The sequence below is a fragment of the Hylobates moloch genome, unplaced genomic scaffold (assembly GCF_009828535.3).
Source record: "Hylobates moloch isolate HMO894 unplaced genomic scaffold, HMol_V3 SCAFFOLD_49, whole genome shotgun sequence".
NCBI lineage: Eukaryota > Metazoa > Chordata > Mammalia > Primates > Hylobatidae > Hylobates > Hylobates moloch.
In genome coordinates this window covers 307,844-321,516 of record NW_026652324.1, presented here as the reverse complement: position 1 = coordinate 321,516, position 13,673 = coordinate 307,844, and the positions used below count along the sequence as shown (strand labels likewise).

Sequence of the window (13,673 nt, the reverse complement as noted above, 5' to 3'; positions counted from 1 at the left end):
TAATTTTTGGATTGAATGTCTCTTTTTCACCAAAAAATTCATAGAAATTGTATTTACTAAACTATTTACATATAAATTATTTAAGAAAATCCAGATTGTATGGAAGAAGTAACATAGAATCTGGGGTATATATATCAGATGCAGCGAATTTTTTTAGTATTCATGAAAGGCATGCTCAGATGTCACTTTGTGATATCAAGAGTCACTTGACAGATGTAATAAAAATATGGTTTCATGTCAGGCAATGGGATATAGTTTATTTTCTTCTTCTGAAATTACAATACTATAGATAGAGTAAAATAAAACCCGGTGGGAAAAGGCAAGATTCTCCAGAGGACCATAAATACAAATATATGTCATGGTTGTAGAAGGGACCAGACTTTTTTTCATGTCCAGTGATATTACAGATTCTCATGGGGTCACTGATATCCAAGTTGTTTGCAGGAGTTTGAGATCATCAGTTCAGCAATAATTCACATCATTACAATGAAAAGCTGAAAAGAACAAAGAGATAGATAGGAGCACATAGACCTATTTCTGGTCTTTATTTTACTATTTTTAGACTTTTTGTCTGTAACATTCTAAAAAGCAGTTTGAGATGAACTGAAGTCTTGGATTCAACCATGAACTACACAGTCATTGAAGCCTGAGGAATAAAGGAGCTAAAGAATGACACAGAATCTGTCAGTAATTTTTTTAAACCCTGAAAGTGTAATTGACTCCTATATGCTTCATTTTCCCTTTAGGAACAGAAAATGAGGCAGATGTGGTAGGTACCACTTAAATTGCCAGGATGGGTAGTGGGTTCAGAGTGGCAATAAGTCCTAATCCAAGAGCTGAAGGAAGAATCCAAGTTGATCTGTGTAGAAGAACAATGAGGTCTTTACAAGCTTTACAAGCAGGAATATAAAGTCACTGGATGTTTCTAACAGGTTCTGGTCTACAGCATACTTATATCCCCTTTATTTTAGGTACCTCATAATTTGTTTTCTTAGCCAAGAATACAGACATTTAATTATAAAGTACAGTGCACTTTTCTTAGAAGGCTTTCAATAATAAATATAGATAGACAGATACAGATAGATAGAAAGATAATAGATATAGATGACAGATAGATAGTAGGTAGAAAGATCATAGTGATAGATGATAGATAGATAGATAGATAGATAGATAGATAGATAGATAGATAGATAGTTTATTCAACTGTCTTCTATTTAGTGCATAACTGTTAATCTTTGACATTGGGTAAGGGACTATGGACCCAAGTAGTACCTGTGATCCTCAGCTGCAGGGAGTCTCAGAATGGTTTCCAGTGCACACTGACAAATGTTGAGTATTAGACCACCTCAGGTTTCCAAAATAAGAAAATATATAGAATTATTAAATTTACACTCATTACAAAAAAAAGAAAATGTGGGGAAAGTTCACATTTCCATCTTTCATTTCTGGTAATGCCACTATAGAAGACTTCATGGTATGAGTTGTTACCGTGATGGTCAATGGCAATAGACTAAAGAAGCCTTTGGGGGAATGCTGCAAAGAAGAAATTGTAGCTCATGTAATTCACTACTGAAACATACTTCTTCACTGTGTCATTATCCTGGCTCCAGCTTCATTACACTAACCTACTGCTAACCTAGCGAGCTGGTAGCATACACCATGCTAAGAAGTGGCAGAGGTGAGAATTGCAATTTTGATAATACAATCATGAGTTTTCAGAAAAACATCACCGGGTTTAAAATGAAAGAAGACAACCACCCAGATGTTTAATTTTTTAAACACCAAGAAATTTGCAAATATCTGGATAAAAGAGCAGATATTTTTTAATGTCAAGAAATCATTGATTTTGAATAGGGTTAATGGGAAGCGAGCTGTGTAATAAGAAAAAGGAAGTCTTGGCCTCTGAAAGTTCTGCCTGGTGAACTGGAATAATGGGAATGCCCAATACTCTATGAATGTGATAAAATAATTTAATTGGCTTAATTTACCAGAGCTGCTCAAGTTTCTTTACTGAATTTGGTAGATTCCATTTACAATGATTTAACAAGGAGAATAGGACCTTCAGGAGAAGGCCCTGACCTATTTTCAAAAACAACATTGGTTTACCCTAACAACATGGTAAAATGAAGATGATAGCAGTGCATGAACAATGGGGATACTAACAGTGAAAACTCCATGAGGTTGTTAGGTGGGCTAAATTTATTACTGCATATAAAACATTTAGAACAGATCCTGGTCTATAATAAGTGCTATGTATGCATTAACTATCCATATTATTATATTGTAGCATCTCAAATATTTATACAAAAAATAGGCCTAAAATCTTTATTAGCAACTTATTATATTTCTGCCAAGACTGTGAGTGTTTGGACGAGGAGAAAGGCAAGCGATCCAAGAAACTTCGTTATTTACATAATGGCAACACATAACACAGATAAAAGTAGGCTGATTAGAAATCTTGCGTAGTATACAATCTACGGCACATGCCAAGATTTATTTTCAAAAATTTCTGAAAGCCAGACAATGGATAATTACGCAAAGGCAGCATCAAAAACTAAGAACATTTTAATTTATAGCATCTTTCTCAAGATTTCTCAATTTGTCCCCACTGTTGCAAACTCATCTTGATATCAGCTCAGGGAGAAATAAGTTCATAATATTTTGAATTGATTGATCAAAGATATGCAGAAGCTAGCCAGAAACTGTAGTGTTTTATCTTCCAAATGTTTTACAACTGAAGAACAACGTTTTATCCTCCAAACGTCTCCTTCTAAGCCCAGGAGCACTGAGAAAGTAGTAGTAAGATGCAGGCCAATGCCACCGCCCACATTTGCTATTTTTTTTTCTCCTAGAAAAAGGAAACTTTAATTCAAAGGCACCCCAAGCCACTTTAACAGTATCTTGCACATAGTTTTGAAAACAGTGAGATACGCACTAAAAAGTTATGACCTCAAATTTTACCTCTAGAATTTTAATAAAATATGTAAAGATTATGCCCTATCCATACATTGAATTACAACAAAGAGAGGCACCAGGTCATCTAGTAATTGTCAAAATGTGATCCCTGAATTGTCACTGATCCACAAAAGTTATAGAGCTGGGACTAGATAATTACATAAATTAAGACAGCACATAGAAACCTGTATAGCAATCTGATACTACCATCACATGTAAGTGTGTAATCATTTTCCTTCTTATTTCTTTTTATCTCATTTTGTCATAGTATCGGTTAATAATCGATTTGAAAATTTTAAAAATGTTTCCTTAGTGGAAATATAAAAGGAGACTGGAAATTGTAAGAGCATGGAAGGGTCTCAGCTAAGTCTCTGGGTGCTAACTAGGATCCATAATTCATCTTTAGGAGAAGACATGGGAATGACCATGAGCAATTGGGGTTCCTAAACATCCAGACATGGTGTACTCAAAGCTGTTCCTTGCTGTAAAATTTATACAGAATTATGGAAATATTGGCACTATTATGGACCCTTTAAATTCTCCCTCCATCCTAAGCATTAATAATTTTATATTTGACACTGTCGTGCTGCAGATTTTAAGAGCACTGTAGCCTCCTTTGCTAATGACACCAGAGCCCTTGTTTTCCTGGTTTCCTGCCACCCTTTTGTCTGTTTACTCTGTGAACTCAAGTGGCTGTCAGAGTAACTCAGCAAAGTGACATATAGCATTGACTACTTAGATTGACCGCTCTGTCAATGTCTTTCATTTTTTTTTTTTTTTTTTTTTTTTTTTTTTTTTTTTTGGAGACCTCTAGCTCTATTTTCCACATTTTTCTAGCTTTCACCTGTTACTTTCAGTAACCTGACTTTGATTTATTTTTTCTTCTTCTTCAGTTTTTCAAAACCAGAGGCCAGTGATTTTCTTTGGTTTTATTTCCACATACTCATACATGGACCCTAGTGAAGTGTAACTCCACCTCCATTCTCCAAGTAAGCAACATCAAGGCTTCCACATCTCAGCCCCTACAATTCTGCAGAGTTGCCCAATTTTCTGATCCAGATAGTCCTGCAAAGGAGATGTGTAACGAGATTAATGTGGTTTTCATGCCTGTTAACACATCCATTCTGCATCCCATGGATCAAAAACAATTATGACTTTCAAGTCTTATTATTTAATAAGTATATTTTATAAGGCTATAGCAGCCATAGACAGTTATTCCTGTGATGGATTCGGGCAAAGTAAATTGAAAACCTTCTGAAAAAAATTTGCCATTCTAGATGCCATTAAGAACATTCTTGTTTCATGGAAGGATGTCAAAAAAATCAGCATTAACAGAGGTTTGGAAGAAGTTGATTGCAATCATCATGGATGAAAGGTTTCCATCCATGAGGACTGGAATCAATTTTGAAAGGTTTGAAACATTTCAAGACTTCAGTGAAGGAAATAACTGCAGATGGGGTGGAAATTGCAAGAGTAGTACCACTACTCCTAGTGAAGATACGGTGAACGCTGTTGAAATAAAAACAAATGATTCCAAATATTTCATAATTTTAGTTGATAAAGCAGAGGCACGGTTTGTGAGGATTAACTAATTTTGCAAGAAGAAATACTATGGGTAAAATGCAGTCAAACAGCATCAGATGCTACAGAGAAATCTTCTGTGAAAGGAAGAATCATTCTGTGCATCAAACTTCACTGTTATCTTATTTTAAGAAATTGCCAGCCTGGCGCGGTGGCTAACGCCTGTAAATCCCAGCACTTTGGAAGGCTGAGGTGGGCGGATCACGAGGTCTGGAGTTTGAGACCATCCTGGCCAACATGATCAAACCCCGTCTCTACTAAAAATATAAAAAATGAGCCAGGCATGGTGTCAGGCACCTGTGGTCCCAGCTACTCGGGAGGCTGAGGCAGGAGAATCGCTTGAACTGGGAGGCGGAGGTTGCAGTGAGCCCAGATTGTGCCACTGCCCTCCAGCTTGGTGACAGAGTGAGACTCCATTAAAAAAATAAAAAAAGAAAAAACATTGCCACAGCTGCTACAATCTTCAGCAACCACCACCCTTATCAGCCCACAACTATCAACAATGAGGAAAGATCCTCCACTACAGAAGATGACAACTTGCTGAAGGTTCGGGTGATTATTAGCATTTATCAGCAATAAAGTATTTTTAAATTAAGGTACATACATTGTTTTAAGATGTAATGTGATTGTACATTTAGCACACTACAGTATAGTGTCAACATAACATTTATATGAAGTAGGAAACCAAAAAGTTCATGTGATTCATTTTATTGTGATATTTACTATACTGCGGTTGTCCGGAATAGAACTCATAGTATCTCTAAGGTATGCCTCTACATATTTCCTAAGATCGTCTTGCAGCTCAACTGGGATAAAGTTATGTGATAATTTGTCTTATGAATATGTTGATTTTTTTTCAAGACAGGGTCCACCTCTGTCACCCAGGCTGGAGTGCTGTGGTGCAGTCTCAGCTCACTGCAACCTCTGGGTTAAAACGATCCTCCTGCCTCAGCCTCCTGGGTAGCTGAGACTACAGTACGTGCCACTGCCCCTGCTAATTTTTGTAATTAGTTGATATTTTTATCCACAACTAATACCCAAAGCATGGAATTAATCTTTACTGAAATACATGTTGTCCACTATAAACTGAAATATAACTTACTGAATAAATATATTTGGCTCCTAAATGTATGATTGAATAACACTTTGGCAATGAATAGTAATAGTTGAGACAAAGAAAGAGAAGTTTGTGCATGAAGACAGGAGTTCAGAGATAAATGTTGATTCTCAAGGACACATAGGAATAACATATTTACAGAGACAAAATGGTCCAAAGGAAAGTAAAAGTGACGACAAAAATTTTATTTCTGGTTAATTACCAAGTGCCCTCAAGAAGAACACTGTCAGTAGGACAGCTTCCTCAACAATCTATTCCCTTGGTACTATTAACTTTAATTTGTAAACAGCATCATAATGATTTTACTCCAGAATTCATTCAAAAAAACTCTAAATCTTCATCATAAAATACTGCACAAAATCCCATATCTTGTCGACCTGATTACTGAGATAGGATCCTATGACTTTTAGTCTTGGATCTTTCATAGGGTAAGTCAAGTGAAACTGACAAAGTAAAAGAGCATTTGTAGTAAAGCCTATTTCCAGTGTTTGCTAGTGTGAAACAACTAGTGAAAAAGTATCACATATTTACAAGAAAGATTAGTGGATCCATCCAAACATCTGTATTGAAAACACACTTTCGTGCCAATTGTTTCTTGGTTAAAAATGACTAGGTGGTGTAAAATAAGCATATGCACTTTTTCACAGTTCCAAATGTAACTTTTTTCGGGAAATGCATGACTACACATTAACTATCCCTTTATTTTATTGTCTTGAGCCACGGTAGTAATCAGTTTTCCCTGTAATGAGCAAAGGTACTAATCAATAATTAGCTACCTGCATACAAAGCTAGCAATCTTCAAAATTATTTCCACGTTCTTGAACATTGAGACCCAGAGGCAAATACTGCCTTGTGTCTATTGTTGAAAGATGCTCATAAAAACAGAAAGGTGAGATAAATTTTCATTTTATTGTTCTTTAGTTATTATATTTAATATCTGTCTACCAGTTTCCAAGTTCATTGAATTATTTTAGACTATGTACAGTATATAAATTTGGAGATAGAAAATCTATTTTAGTAAAATCTATTTTCCTGTAAATATCTGCCCTTGGTGATGACACTCTTCGTTTACGTGTTATGATAACTCAGATATAAATAGTTCTCATAAAGTCGATCAAACCTCTTCTGCCTTAGACTAAATGGGAGAACTTTTTACAATTCGAGTATATCTGTAAAATTTAAAGAAAGAGACTAAAGTAGATTATTAATTTAGTGAGAGTCACAGGCAGCTTTTTACAAACTTTGTTCTTTTCCATCTTGTCATCTTAAGCATTTTGATGTCACTAAACAGATATGTAAATACAGAAATTGAAGAATAAATTTCAGGGACATATTAAACAGTCATGTCATATCACAAATATTTTCTTAAAAGTAATTTCCTTGCAAATTTTAGTATATGGATGTTCAAACCTACTGAAAAGCTAAAATAATTGTAAAATGAAGACTTATAACATGGGCATTTCACCTATATTCACTAATAATTAATGTTTTATTGCATTCGTATTCTATCTCTCCCTCCACACACACACAAACACACATTTAGATATAAATATATGATTTATATATACTTTACATAGTTTTGCTTTCGCTGAGTCATTTAAAAGTAAGTTTTAGATAGTCTGACACTTCATCCTTTGATAATTCACCATCACATTTTAAAGCCAAAGTCATTCTCCTGTAGAACCAGAATACCATTATCACAGTAAGAAAATGAATTTAACATATCACCATGTACCATAGAGTACATATTAAATATACTGGATTGTCCCCAAAATGTCTTTTAAAATTGTTGTGTGTTTGTATGTGTGTGGGTGTGAATTTACTTGCTTGCTTTGTTATGTTTTATAATCAGGATTCAAGTAACATTTCCCTATTAACAGGAGAGTTTCTGGTTCTGCATCGAACATAATGCAATACCCTCTGTACTTTGATAGCCTGTGTTTTCAAACACAGTCTCATATTTATGACCAAAACAAATGGCTAAGTAAAAACTAACACAAAGTTAATTCATTCATCTATTTAGCAAATATTTATTGAAGGATTATTATGTGCCACGTACGGCTCTAGGCTTGAGGATACAGTGGTGAACAATATAGAAAATCCCTTGTCTTCATGGACCTTGGATTTGGGTGAAGATAGCTATGTAGAGATATAGCCACCTAAATACATAAAAATATATTCAGATAGAAAGGACTATAAGTGAATAAAGCTGGATAATATAATAAAACATAATTTTACTCTCTGCTTCTAGTTCACAGGTTGAGAGTTACTTTGAGAAAGTGTTACTGATGCGAGACTCAGCCGCTTGAAGTGCTGGGAGAAGAGTCTTTTAAACAGAGAGAACAGTCAGTACCAAAGCCCTAAGGCATAAATGTTCTTAACAGATGTATTAACAAAGGTATTATGTTTATATGACATAATCGTTTAGGCAGGCCTGTCAGAGATGATTCATTATCTGAAGTTTGTATCATGATGTGGCTTCCTCCGGAGTTCCAAAAATTTTTCTGAACTTGTTTTCTGAACAAGATTATTACTTCAAGGCTTAATAACCAATATACTTGAGTTTTACTTTTGTCTGTATTAACTGTGGAATATTTGCCAAGTGACATGACTGCATAGACTGAATTCCTTATACATAATTATGAATCTAGATAATTATTAAAAGAACAGTTAAAATAATAAAAGAGACCTCCACAGATCTTTTAGGAGAATAATATATGACAGCAGCACTTATAAAGTGCTTAGCAATGTGCCTGACTGGGGTTGTCATGTGAGCCTCATACTTACCTGTATGTTGTATTTCCCCTTCTTAAACAAATGTTCAATTCAACGCAGGCATTTTTTTTTAATTTTACTTTAAGTTCTGAGATACATAGGTATATGTGTGCCATGACGTTTTGCGGCACCTATCAACCTGTCATCTAGATTTTAAGCTCTGCATGCATTAGGTATTTGTCCTAACGCTCTCATTTTAGAGAACTGCAATGTTATGGCAATGTTAAAAGTATAAACCTCATTATTTCACTTGAAACTATCTTTTGAATAGAAAAAGAGTAATGATTTATTTTGTATAAACATATGGAATTTCTAAATTTATAAAGAAAGATATTGACATTACAGTCATAAATTCTTGTAATATTTTATGTGAAAATTCTAGGCTAAAACAATCAAGCCTGGAAAAATCAGCAGTTATTTCTAGAATACTCCTTTACACTAATATTAGAAAGAAACATCTTCCATTTAAGAGCCTTTGGAGTGATCTGGGATGGAATTACCTAAATGAAATTGTTCAAATATAAAAGTATTAATAGTAATAGTGTGGCGGAGTAAAAAGAGGCCTGGCTTTTAGTCCTAATTCCACCATATTCCTCACTGGCTGACCCTGGGGTTCAACTGCTACCCAGTGTGACACTGACAAGTCACCTACCTCTTTTAATGTGTTTTGTCATTGGTCAAACATCAAGATTAATCTAGTGAAGATCACAGGTGAATGGTCCAAGCACCAAATCCAGTTGGGATATGTTTGTTATGTCTGTTTTTAAAGTTTTAAAAGCAAGCAACTGAAAATTGGCACATTTCACATGAAAATGTGAGTATCTGCCTGGTCTTGAAAAATGGAATGAACTAACAAATTCAGGTCTGCATTTCTATTAACCAACAATTTGTTGGAACTAAGTAGCTGCTCCCTTTTCTAAGATAGGGAGTCTGCACTCCAGTTCTCATCACTCACAAAACATATGCAATGCACTTTCTACTCCCACCCCACTTGAGCCAATTATGCTACCTGCCTGACCCTACCAGAATTTGAAATTAGACCCTAATCTAAAGGATTTCTCAGGTTTCGTTTCAATTATGATACACAGATTGTGTGAATGTGAATGGAAAGAGTACTAACCTTTGTGTGGTTGAAAGATCAGACTATCAAGCCATGAGAAAGAAGATTCTCATTTTGGATCTGTGACTTTGATAAGAGCCAACAACATGTATTGAGTATATTGTCTAGAGCTAGAAACCTTGTTAAGCGTTTTACATGCAACACCTCATCTGGTTTACAAATCAACATCCCTCTGCTTTTGACATGAAGAATCAGGCTTTGAGAGGTAAATAACTTGCCAAGGTCACACCAGCTAGTAAGAGTGCAGTCGGCAGTAGGATTCTGGTGTCTCTCAGTCTACTATAGAAATTGGGCTCATCATCACTATGATAGAGTGTTGCCCATTTGCTACACGTGAAACCTTGGAAAACTTTATTATACTCTCTGTAATTCTATTTTTTCACTTTTAGTTGGGTTTAACATTACTTATCACACAAGTTGTTTGTGATGATTAAATGAAAATACATGGACATATCTAGATATAGAAATTGATATGTAATAGGGACTCAACAAATATCTGTACCTGTTTCTAGCCTAGGCTAGAAACATACATAGTATTCACGTTATATAGAACTTCTTTGGATTGCAAAGCAGCTAATTACTACATAAAAATTGCTTTACGTTTCCACCGCCATTATACCAAAGAATCATTTATAGACATTAGAAAGATAGCATCAGGGGATCTGTCTAGAAGAGAATGAATACAGACATTGCTATCAAGTGTTCACTGTGAGGAAGTAGTGGTTTTGAATAGGGACCAGGTGGACAAACAGCATGTGTAAATCTGCCACTGAACCTCATTTATCAACTCAAAACTAGAGTCTGGAAAGAGGGACGATACAGTATGATTCAGCCAGTGTATGACAAGGCATAAACACTATGGCACCAGCCAAAGCAAACAAGCAAGTCTGCGAATATTGCAAATGAAATGATTGTCACATTATACTGAGAGTCATCCTGTGTTCAGCTCATGCAAATGGTTAAAGTCACAGTTTATTTCTAACTCTTCTGCAAAGAAACATGTACAGAAATGTCTGCTGCTTAAACAGGCTCTGTAAACCAAGTGTGAGATGCAGGTGCTTAAAGGGACATTTTCTAATTTAATACAAAGGTTATATTAAAGCTTTATATTATTATTAATATAAATATATAAACCGCATATGTTAATATATATAATTTTTGAAAGACTTCTTCCCCATTACAAATAGTCTATAATTATAATTTAATATGCTTTGTTTTTGTTTTGTCTTAAGACAAAATATCATATTTCTACTTTAAGAATAAATAATATTAATTACTCAATAGGCACAACTAATATAACGTACACTTTAGTTCAGGGTGGGCAAATTATGCTCTGCTGGTCAAATCCTTCCTGATGCCTTGTTTTGTAAATATAGTGGGACACACACAGCTCATTTTTTTTGAATTGTCTACAGCTACTTTCATTCTATAATGCAGTTGAGTAGTTGCAACAGAGACCATATGCCTATCTAGCCTAAAATATTTCTTCTCTGGCCCTTTACATGAAATGTTTATATAGCCTTTCATTTGGTTCCGTAACAGTCTTTTCTTTTTAATATCACTTCTTCACCTGCTTATTGGAAAGAGAGAGAATTCTAGAAGTTACTTGAAGAGAAAACCTTCATAATCAATAGAGAAAGGAGAGATATTCACGGACAAAGAGGGAGAAAAATAAATAATCTAGACACCAGCTGCTTCTCAGAATTGTATAGCCTTTAAAATCATTTGCAGGAAAACTACTGTTTAAAACCAACCTGGAGATGAATTTAGTCTTAGAAACCTACTTTTTCTTAGAAACCTTAGAAACCTACTGTTTACAATCAATCTGGAGATGAAATTAGTAGAAATAATGAAAAGAGGACATCTCTGAAGAGGATATTGGGACTGGGGTCATTCTGTTTAACTTTCAGACACAAACATGGTTCAATTGGTTCAACTGACCAACAAGCAGAAATACAGGCTGAAAAATAACAGTGTTATAATGCTAGCATAGATCAGGCAAAATTAAGGCAAAGGCTTATCCAGGCTTCCAAGATCAAACATCCCTGCCTCAACTCTAGTGTTATGTATGATTTTAACAAAGATACGTTGTTTGTTTATTTGCTTTTAATGCAAGCAATACTCAAGAGTTATTTTAAACCTACTCACAAAAAGATAATTTTATTGAACCTTATTAGTTCCTCTCTGCCAAAATTCCATGAAGGGAATTACTAAATCTGAAGACTGAAAATAATCTAGAGAATAAGCCACTATAAGCCCTTGCCTTCAGCCAACAGACGATTATGCATGTTCTTGCATTATGCCATGATATTTTGCTTTTTCCAGAGTATTTGACAATGCCACTACTCCTTCTTTTTTTCCTTTTTTTATTTTTTATTTTTTTTGACCGATTTTTGCTCTTGTTGCCCAGGCTGGAGTGCAATGACGCTATCTCGGCTCACTGCAACCTCCGCCTCCCAGGTTCAAGCGATTCTCCTGCCTCAGCCTCCTGAGTAGCTGGGATTACAGATGCCTACCACCATACCCAGCTAATTTTTTGTATTTTTAGTAGAGACAGAGTTTCGCCATGTTGGCCAGGCTAGTCTTGAACTCCTGACCTCAGGTGATCTGCCCACCTTGGCTTCCCAAAGTGCTGGGATTACAGGCACGAGCCACCAAGCCCAGCCTCCTTCTTGTTTTCAGTATTGAACATCTAACCTGGACCTAATCTATTTTTGTTTACAAAAATTTTAAAAGTTTATTATCAAGAAACTGAAGTTTAATCTTAATATGAGAGTTCTTGAAAAAATAAAAAAAGAAGAAAAGCTTAGGTCGAGGGTCAGTAGATGGAGGCCCACTGGCTAAATTTTACCCACTACCTCGTTCTATAAGTCTTACAAACCATAAACGACTTTTAAATAATTTGGAAAAAAATTAGGAAACACAATCATATTTCATGACACATTAACATTTTATATATTCCAATTTCAGAATCCATAAATAAAATTTTATTGGAACAGAGTTATACCCATTTATTTAGGTAACTGTGGCTGTTTTTGAGCTACCATACCAGAGTTGAGTAGATGTGGCAGAACTGTATGGACTACAAATCTGAAAACATTATCTGGTCTTTTATAGAAAACAGATGCTAGCCTTTGGCATACATCTTTATCTTATTTATGGTAAACCTTTCAGGTCTAGCATCTAAAACAACTTCAATGGTTATTTTACGTTTTTATTTTTGCTCAATAATTGTCATTTACTTCTTAGGGAACATGCACTAGAGCACATAATTTTTTCAGGAACTAGATTTAAAAATCTATTTTCAATTATTTAGCAAACATTCATTCATTCAGAAAACTTTTGTGGAATACTTCAACTAAACTACTTATACTAGCAATAAAATCCAGTGACCCTGAGTTACTAAAACCACACATTGTGTATGTTTGTATATACTTTTTTTTACCTGTGTTGCCAAACATGGTGCCTGGCAAATATTAAATGCTTAATAAATATTTCTGTGACTAAACCACCATGTGGCTTCTGTCCCATAAAAACACATAATCCAGTAAAAGAGAGAAACAGGTAAAAAACAGACTTGCCCTGTGGACTATGAAAAAGATGTAAATAACTCCTCTATGATAACAGAGGAGGGAGATTTCACAAATGTGGCAGATGAGAGGAATCTTACAGAGCAATTTATATATATGGACCCTCTTAGCACTATGTGGGAGATGATACAGTAACTGGCTTGGCATTAGTCAAAGTGCTTGGATGCTGAAACTAGAAAGACTGAATAGGAAAGAAGACGGGCAACCAGACACAGGAGCAAAGAAATTAGCTGTCAGTAATAGGTTATCTGTGTTGGTGAGGAGACTGTGGCAAGCAAAGACTCATCAGGCCTAATTGGACTTGGGGATGTTCCAAGTAACCAAGAAATCTAGGAGCAGCGAAGCCAGTGACAGAGTATCAGCAAAGGAGCCTGAATTCCTAAGATAGGTCTCCCCCATCCAGCCAATGAACCAGAACTTGGCGTCTGGCGATGATGATGATAAGTGAGAGATGGCAGTGTAAGCAGGCAGGAGATATCTGGGAAGGTCAAGGGGCATAATCAGCAAGAGCAGGGAGCATGATAATGAGAACTTC

At 35.3% G+C, this 13,673-nt stretch overlaps 1 long non-coding RNA gene across 1 annotated transcript in view; it reads right to left on the bottom strand.

Annotated features, from left to right (window-relative positions):
• Positions 1-243: 243 nt before the first annotated feature.
• Positions 244-13,673, bottom strand: part of LOC131382552 (uncharacterized) — a 39,316-nt gene continuing 25,886 nt past the window's right edge. The window contains exons 2-3 of the long non-coding RNA XR_009212111.1: positions 1,273-1,345; positions 244-494 (exon numbers count right to left, since the gene is read on the bottom strand). This is a non-coding gene — a long non-coding RNA (uncharacterized LOC131382552). The remainder of the gene's footprint in view (positions 495-1,272; positions 1,346-13,673) is intronic.